We start from the raw sequence: 9308 nt of genomic DNA on the forward strand, positions 1-9308 counted from the left end.
AGATTGATCATTCATAATGTGTAACATCTATTGTTCAATCTCTGGGTTGAAAGCATGCATGCATCTTATTTTGGATTTCACTGAGAATATTGATTTGAGTGGTTTTGTCATGTACCTTGGGATTGTTGAGGCATTGGATGAAACAGTATAAAGTCAAGTTTTCTTTTGTGTGTTGTTTTGTTTTGCTTGAGGACAAGAAAAATTCTAAGTTTGGGGTGTTGAAGGTTGAAAAACAGTTATTTTCATATGTCAATTTGGACCAAATTACACCCTTTACTACTCGGAATGAGCTTAGAATCAAGCAAAACTCAATAAATGAGTCTGGAGAGAGTCAAAAGTTTTTTTTAGCGATTTTATGCTTGTTTTGCATTGTTTTGTAGCTAATTTGAGAAAAGTAAAGAATGGAGTTGAAGATACAGGTCGTTGACTCAAGCAAAGAGCAGAAAAATGAAGATTTGAAGAGTCGACGCACCGCCCGGCGGCGCACTTAAACCGTTGGGCGGTCCAGGATGAGGAGAAGGCATGGCGATTGACGCTGGGCGGACCTGAGGGAAACCGCCCGGCGGTGGCGATTGCCGCCGGGCNGTAGNGCGATTTGTGGCAAACCGCCGGGCGGCACACTTAAACCACCCGGCGGTGGCTCGCTAGACTTGGGCCCGTTTTCTGATGCGCTCCTCACCTATATATACCCCCTACTACGAGTTTACAATCATTCTTTTGACAGGGGAAGACGACCAGACCTAATTTTGCTCTCTAGAGAGGATCTCTTGGATGCTTAGGCTCCTTTTCATCTTTTCTAGGGTTTGCTTTTCCATTCTTCTTCCATTTTTCATCTAGTTTCACCATGTCTATGGTGAACTAAACCCTATTGTTGTTGGGGGAAACAATGTAATCTTTTGATACTCTCTCTTATTGAATCTCTTGATTATTTATATGGTCTCCATATGTTTTGATTGATTATTGTTGGGTTATCATCTGTGCTTAAGGCNTTTATCGTTTAACTCATTCGGNATATTGATGTTTGTCNTTATTGATATGGGGACGTACAGTAATGACATGAACTGGTGAGTAATCTCTTGATTTTGCAATACCACCTAGGGATAGGGGTAGGACGATCAATTGCGCTAACTTCTGTTTATAATGCGGTATTAATTACTAGGGGAGGCTAGGGATAGCAAGCCAGTAGTATGTAAGAAAGTCGCATAATAATTGAATCAATTTAATATTCAAGGGTATTATGTAAGAGAGAGCGGAATAGATGAAATTGTAAACCCCCAACAACATTCATTCCTCCATTGTTTTCGTTTGTCAATTGAATCAACTTTATTTTTGCATGTTAATATTTTTGTTCTCAAATCCAATTTATTAATTTTTATTTTTCAAGTCTTATTATTTTAATTCACGCGAACGAGAAAGCCATACGAGTCTCTTGGGAAAATAATACTTGGTCTTACCATTCAAGACTCTCCACAAAGACACTTTAGAATTAGTCAAATTTTAATTTAGTAGATTAGGCTTTTTAAACCAAGTTTTGTAATATTGGTCCAAATTTTGGCAAAAACATGATGGGCCCAATTGTAGGGTAGGACACATGGCACTAGGGTTTCTTTAGGATAGACCCCACCCTCTTATTTTTAGAGACACCTTGTTGTCCTAGGATGGAGGGCCGTCACTTATTGTTCTATTTAGGCTGCAACGTTTAGAATGAAAAAAAAGAGGCTGGAATGCGTTCTCGGTTATTCTCTGTTAGTGGAATAAAAGAAACTTTCGTTTCCCTTTAATTTCATGTAAGGCTATGATGTTTTTTTCGATCTTTAATGAATCAAAATGGTCACGTCCAGCTGAAGGAATTGGTGTCACGGCTGCTGCATTTTTTTTTAGCACTTCTTTTGTTTTAATTGAGTAAAGAGTATATTAGGTGGACCTTGGGAGGAGCACATGCTAACCTCATTCAGCTTTTGAAGAATCTCTCTTTCTTTGCTTAGGGATGCGCAAATTTCTCATTGCCTTGTCACTTGTTATTTTTTTTTGCACCTTTATGATTGGAGCCTTGGTGGCAGCTGTCGTGTTTAGGAAAATAATCATTCTGTTTTTGCTTGCTTTGCTTTCAAAAAAAATGAGTAGCTCTTGCCGTGAAGAAATGGGTCTTGAAGCATCTTCTATTCCACTTTATTTTGAAGTGATGGCCTAGGTAGAAGTAAGTGTAGGGTGTCTGAATTCTTCTACAGCATTGCATCCAATACCGTGAGATTGAAGAGGATTAGGTGGGAGTTGGTGGCAACTTTTCTTGGCCATGGCTGGAAGAAAAAGGGAAGTTAGTTTTTTTTATTGTTTTGGGATTTGTAATTTGAAATGGAGAAGAAAATGGTGGGACCGGTGGTTGGTGCACATGTCACGGCCTGAGGATATTTGTTAATTTCTAATTGAAGAATGTTATTCACTTCCTTGGCTTTGAAAGGTGCTGCACGTTGCAATCACGGTGAATTTCTTTGCTTTGCTTGGTCCAGTAGCTTAATTCAATTGGAATTTGCAATGCTGCAAGTTGGATGTACAAGGGTACGACTTAGGGTCTCCTTAGATTATTTTGCAAATTTAATTTCTTTAGTAGTTGCACATGTAGTCTCAGTAGAAGAAATTTATGCTTGCATATTTCTTTTGTTTTTAAATATTTTGGCATGATAATTTAGTCGTAGTGTTAGCTTTAATATCTATTGTTTCAACATTGATAGTTCGGTTTAATTTGCGTGTTTTAATTAAGTCGATTTGCATTCACAGAAACACTTTCAAACCCCCCCCCCACTACGTGTCTGACCTAATTCTCGAACCACAGTTTGGTCCTTGAGAGACGACCTAGGAGTCACTTCCTAGCACTATACTGCATTCTTTTATGCACATTAAATTTTGCATGGGGTGCGACCTCCATCAAAATTTTGCCGCCGTTGCCGGGGATCAACGGTTCGGTTTTAGGTCTTTTGTTGTGTTAGTGTGTGTTGTGTTTTGTCTTGTGTTGTGAGTGTGATGTTCTATTTTGTGTGTTCGTCATTGTGTGTTGCACTTAGGTAGCTTTAGTTGCATATTTTCATTGCATTCTTCTTACCCCCCCCTTTCTACATGTCTACCTATTTTGGTTGTGTGAGTAATGCTTATTCTGCCTATGATTATGATTCTCCTTCTGTATCTGACTCTGATATCGCTTCTCATGCATATTCATCTGATTTTTGTCTTGAGAACAATATGACTCATCCTACCATTTCTGAGAGTGCTCTTTGGGAGCCAGTTTCACATAGTGAGGATGATGTTCATTGCGTTCTCACATATGGACTGATAGATTTGCTGCCTATGTTTCATGGTTTTGTAGGTGAATGCCCACATAAACATTTGGAGGAGTTCCACACCATTTTCTCTTCAAAGAAACCTCCTCATGTCCTAGATGATCGCATTTTCTTAAAGGCATTTCCACATTCAGTAAAAGAAGCAGCATGGGAATGGCTTTATTATCTTCCTCCAGAATTCAAAGCCAATTGGGAAGATCTTAAGCATCGGTTTTTGGAAAGATTTCGTCCTACTCAGCATCATTTTGATTCATATAGCAACGATCTTGGGTGGAATGATCCTAACCTGGGATGGTATGGTACTTCACAGCTTCAATATCAAGAACCACCATTCCATGGTGCTTGTATGCCTCCCCCTGTCCAGGAACCACAGCAGTTGCAGTTTCATGAGCCTGCCCACACAACTCCTCATCTTTCCACTACTTCTGAGCCTCCATTGAAGGAGTTATTGGAGCAGATGACTATTCTAAACATTCAGTTCCGGCGAGAGAACATGGAGTTTCAGTAGGAGACCAGAGCTTCCATTCAGAGTTTGACTGATCAGATGGGGCAGATGGCCACTCAGCTCACTGAGGAACAGTCAACGTTGGTTACGTTGATGCGGTGACTGACGGCAAGCTTGGCGGTGACTGGTGGCGCTGGTGGCACCCTGGCTCATGCCTCGCGGCGGCCTAGCTCGCACAAGAGGCAATTGACGGAGGAACAAGAGAGCTTCTCTCTCACGCGCGAAGAGAAGAAGGAGAAGGGAGGACCCAACGCCATGGTCGGCGATGCCTCCGATGGTGAATAGCGGTACTGTCGACGCCTTGGACCGTAACTCGCGGTGACCGATTGGGTGGAGGCTGAGGCGGACGCGCATGAACAGAGGAGATGAACGCTTCTGGGTTTGGGATTGGTAGATTGCAGTTGATTCTCTTTGTGATGGTCTTCGTCTTCCACTTCAAACTTCTACGAAGAAATGGAGAATGGGAGCCCTGATTCTGATTTTTTATACTCACCAAATTCCCAATTTCTTAAATCCCTAATTCCCCACTTATTGTTTTCTGATTCAATTAAAAAACATAAATTATAAGACCTAATTCCACGTCAAAAGCTTTATTTTTTATACTAAAATCCACGTAATTAAATCCTTATAAGTTAGCTAATTTTCTGTGCATCACGTCATAAGAAACAAACGGCGTTAGTCATTACTTAATAGAGAGGGCTTAATTGCCTCATTTTTACAAGTAATAGGACCCAATTGAGACAAAAAAAAAAATATGACGACCAAATTGAAATTGACACATAAATACGAGGACCAAATGAGGATTTAAACCTTGGAAATTTAACATTTTGTACCTTTGTATTTATACTCATGTCTCAAAGATGTATGAAATTACATAAATTTCAATAACCATAACACCGAGTACGAAAGTGAGAGGTGTTTAATTAGGATATAATCGACAAGTTGTACATATAAATGGTGGTAGTAACTGACAGAAAACATGACAATTGAGGGCCACCAAAGGAATCCTAAATTAAAAGCCTTACCGACTATTACAGATTTTGAGCTTTTGTAGCAGTCATATTAGCATCTCCCACTTTGTAATTTCTTTCTGTGATAACGTAAGACAATTTTTCATAGATATTTTCAATTCCTATGAATCTAGAGACAAAATTTCTCTTTCACATTCGAGAACCACTAAAACTGTGGGAATTATTTCCGGAAAAGAAAAAACTAAAACAATATCCCTCAATTTGACAAGCAAATCAATCAAAACTTATTTTTTGTGTTTGAAGCATATCACAAACTTCTAAGCAGAGAAATGGCAGAAACAAAGTTGAGCTGCATCAAAGACCAAAACTGGTCACTGCAGGGAATGACTGCGCTAGTTACAGGAGGCACCCGAGGAATAGGGTTTGTTCACTTCTATAATATCTTCTACCTTCTTATTTAGCATTGATTTCTCTGTTACTACTTTTTCAATTTTTTATTCTGTTGCCAATTAGATACGCCATAGCAGAAGAATTGGNAGAATTTGGAGCATCTGTGCATATATGTTCTCGTAATCAGCAAGACGTTGATAAATGCTTAGAAGAATGGAATAGAAAAGGATTTCGTATAACAGGGTCTACATGTGATGTACTGTCCCCTGACCAACGTCAAAATTTAATCAAAAATGTTGCTTCCATCTTTGACGGAAAACTCAACATTCTGGTATCACCCTCTTACAATTTTATACCACTGCGTGTCTGCATTATATGCAAAACATATACCATGATAATTATTCATTTGAGAAAGTTCTGACTGCATAATTGATGGTAACAGGAGAATAATATTTCTAATTGCAAAACTTTGGTATAGAAGCAATTATTAATAAATTTCTTAGATTTAAGTTTATCCAACATATTGGATAGGATGAAAATAATTTATATTAAAATTTATTTCAATTTATTCATTGCTCCACTGTCTCAGTCTTGTAAATTTCATGACAGTACCTCAATTCTCTTTTTCTTTTTCTGGTTTCAATTTCCCCTAGCTAGAATTACACGGTAAATGGTTTTCTGTAGATAAACAATGCTGGAATAACTACACCTAAGAACATCGTAGATTATACTGGTGAAGATGTAAGTAGAATAATGGGAACTAATTTTGAGTCTAGTTTCCACCTATGTCAACTAGCACATCCTCTTCTCAAAGCATCTGGATATGGGAGCGTAGTATTCATATCCTCCATTGCAGGTCTTAAAGCTTTCCCTTTTAGTTCTGTCTATGCATCTTCTAAAGGTATTTTTTCTCTATCTTTGAATCCTTTAAACTTAAAACAAAAAGAGAGTTTCAGAAGTTAATCAATATATGTATATAAATATAATTTAGGAGCTATGAATCAATTCACCAAGAACGTAGCATTGGAATGGGCAAAGGATAATATTCGTGCAAATTCTGTAGCACCTGGATTTACTAAGACCGAACTTCTGGATTCTATAACGGTACGCAAGCTGTGTTATATTAAGCTTATATAAATTCCCAAAAACTGGTTAGCGAAATTTCTCTTAGCACTCAGATTTTCTGCTTAACTCCTTCCAATAAAAGAAATCAAAAAATTGATATAGATTTAATGAATATTCTTTATTCATATTTATAAATACTATAATCTGCCTGATTATGATTAATTACTATGACCAATATCACTGTACATTGCTATTGTTACAGGAATCTATTGATGGAGGAAATAAAATTGTTGAGCTATGATATCTCAAACACCAGCTGGTCGTATTGGAGAACCTAAGGACATATCAGCAATAGTTGCTTTCCTTTGCCTTCCAGCTGCTTCATACATCACTGGACAAATTATAACCGTAGATGGAGGTTACATAATCTAATCTCTTAAAGTAAAAAACTATTACCAGTATGAAATAAAATTAATAACTGCCCCAAAGACAAATCTCCACGTCATCATTGGTTGGTCAGATGCTCCAAAACTGATCATTATTGACATTGTTTAATGTACAATATTTAAAGTGTTATCTATTTCCATTATGATCAGTGTTTATCAATTTCATGTTAACATCAAACGAGTATATATATTGGTTTAGTTTGCTTCTTTTGTTGCTAAATTTTGTTGTCTTGCCACTAATGTTTAGCCCCACTCCACGTTTCAATATCCACCTGTAACATGAGATCTAGATATTTATTCTAGTTTTTAAAAAAAAATGGAAAATAAAGGGAAAAACTGTGAACCAAAAAAGATTTTAATTATAGGCGTTGCTTACTACAAGCGTGGAAAGCACATTATAAATGTCGTTTTATATTGCAGATGATAATTTTCCTTATATGGGAAATTGATAAACAATTTCCCATGAATTAGAATCAATAAGTCACTTATAATTCAAGATTATTTCTCTCAGTTGACCGATACTTACTTTCCAAACAATAAAAAAAGAAGGGAGAAATTGTACCAAAAGTTAAAAATTAAAAGAAACGTCATCAAACAAACCAAAATTCATGCCAATGCATAAACTAGTTAAAAGAACAAATGTTTTTCATCTTGAAAAACTAGTGAAACATCGAAATGTTCACATAATATGATAAAAAAAGGAATTGAAAGATACTATAATGAAAAATCCACTTAATACAAATTAAATTCTAATCAAGTATATCCAGCTTATTAGATTCTATACGGGAGTTTTTTTTTCTGGAAAATAATAAGAAATAAAATAAAAAACAATGAGAACTTTGAAAAGGAAATAATTGGAGAAGTTGTAACAGAAAAAGAAAAGTATTTATGACAAGTATGAGAGAAGAAAAAGAGAAGAAGTAAAATAAAATAAGTGTAAAAGCATGAATATGGTTTATTTAATTAGAAACACGTTTTAGAAGAAAAATTAAAATAAGGTTTAATATTTATTTTGGTAACATCTTATATTTTGCAAAAATGGTTTACAGGAAGACTTGTTCCTTGGCAAAAACTTGATGATTTGTATAGTTATTATTAATGTGACAATGTGAGGTCATTTGAGGTGTTAATTACATTTAGGGTTAAAATGTGGAAAATCTAAAACACCTTTTCAGACCACCGTGAGGACACCATGAACATCATGTTCTTCCTCACAATTCAGACACAACAAAATCCAGAAAAGTTTCCAATTTTTAAACTCCCAAGTCCCATACCAAAGCAACACAATCACGCCGCCACCATGAAACCCTAGCTTGCGAGCGCCATCGCCATCAACTCTAGCTTGCGAGCACCGCTGCTATAAACCTCCATCGTGAAACTCCATCAGGTTTAAAAAACCAACATCGCGACCTTTGTCAATCACCATGCCAACCACACCGCGAGCCCCTCCACCAATCTCCACTACCTACAAATCAAATACAAAATTTCAGAAATAGAAACCCTAAATCGCATCTTCTTGCTCACGAGTTCATCATTCTCACGCAACCTACAAATGCACGAAACTCATTCTCCTCGCAAGTGTCACCATCTAAAATAGAACCAGAAACTCATTTACAGTGCGAGAACCGAATTGTAGTGCCATGGTGTTCTCCTTTGCGCAGCAATTGCTCCGCTATTGTGAATACCTAAATCGTGATTCCATGGCCATTTGTGGTAGAACCTCCAGTTCTCATGACGACGCAGAGAAAGCCCTTGCCCATACTACAATTGTAAAACCCTAACTTTGAGTGGAAATGGATCTATCACGTGGCATCTTCTCATTGGCCTCAAAAGACTTCATAGTGTCACGTCAATAATAGATGTATAAATCAGGACAAGTATCTAGTTATAGCATTTTTAACATCATAAGCAAAAAGAACTAACGTCATCTCTTTCTTGCAAAATATAAAAAGATACCAAACTTTTTTTAAAAAAAAAAAAGACAACTTTAAACAAACCTCACAAACTGAAGAACCAAAATAGATATCAAACCTTAAAATAAGAACGAAATAAATTACCTTCTCCAAGATTAAATTAAGTTATGCATAAATTAAAAAAAAAATTAAGAAAAAACGAAATTAAAAGTTTTTATATATTGAATTAGACATTAAATTAGTTTTAATTTATAGAAACGTGTATTTGAAAAGAATCATCCTCTATCTTCATCGGCTCGCACGCCATTGGACTAAACCGATTTCGTATACGAACTGCAAAGAAACTCAATTCTCCACCACAAAATTGCTCAGGTCACGATGGATAACCTCATTCATTGTATCGCAGCGTTCTTGTTCCACGTGATGGTCCATGAACACAACCAAACAGTCTTTAGCTTGCACGAAAGTTAATATTTCAGATATCCTGGTACCACTCTGCATATTTTCTTTTAAATTATTTCATTCCTTCCAATGTTTATGAAAAAAAATCTTTAATTAATTTTTTTTCTTAATTTGACTTCTATTTTAAAAAATATAATATAACTAAATTGAATCACATAAAAAAACATTTAAGATTTAAAAAAAAGGATTTAAGTACCTTTTTTTAAAAAACTGATTTAAGATTT

At 36.3% G+C, this 9308-nt stretch overlaps 1 pseudogene; it reads left to right on the forward strand.

Moving 5' to 3' along the window:
- Nucleotides 1-4833: 4833 nt before the first annotated feature.
- On the forward strand, nt 4834-6909 carry LOC106770876 (annotated as a pseudogene).
- The last annotated feature ends 2399 nt before the right edge of the window (nt 6910-9308 follow it).

This window comes from Vigna radiata, chromosome 8 (assembly GCF_000741045.1).
Source record: "Vigna radiata var. radiata cultivar VC1973A chromosome 8, Vradiata_ver6, whole genome shotgun sequence".
NCBI lineage: Eukaryota > Viridiplantae > Streptophyta > Magnoliopsida > Fabales > Fabaceae > Vigna > Vigna radiata.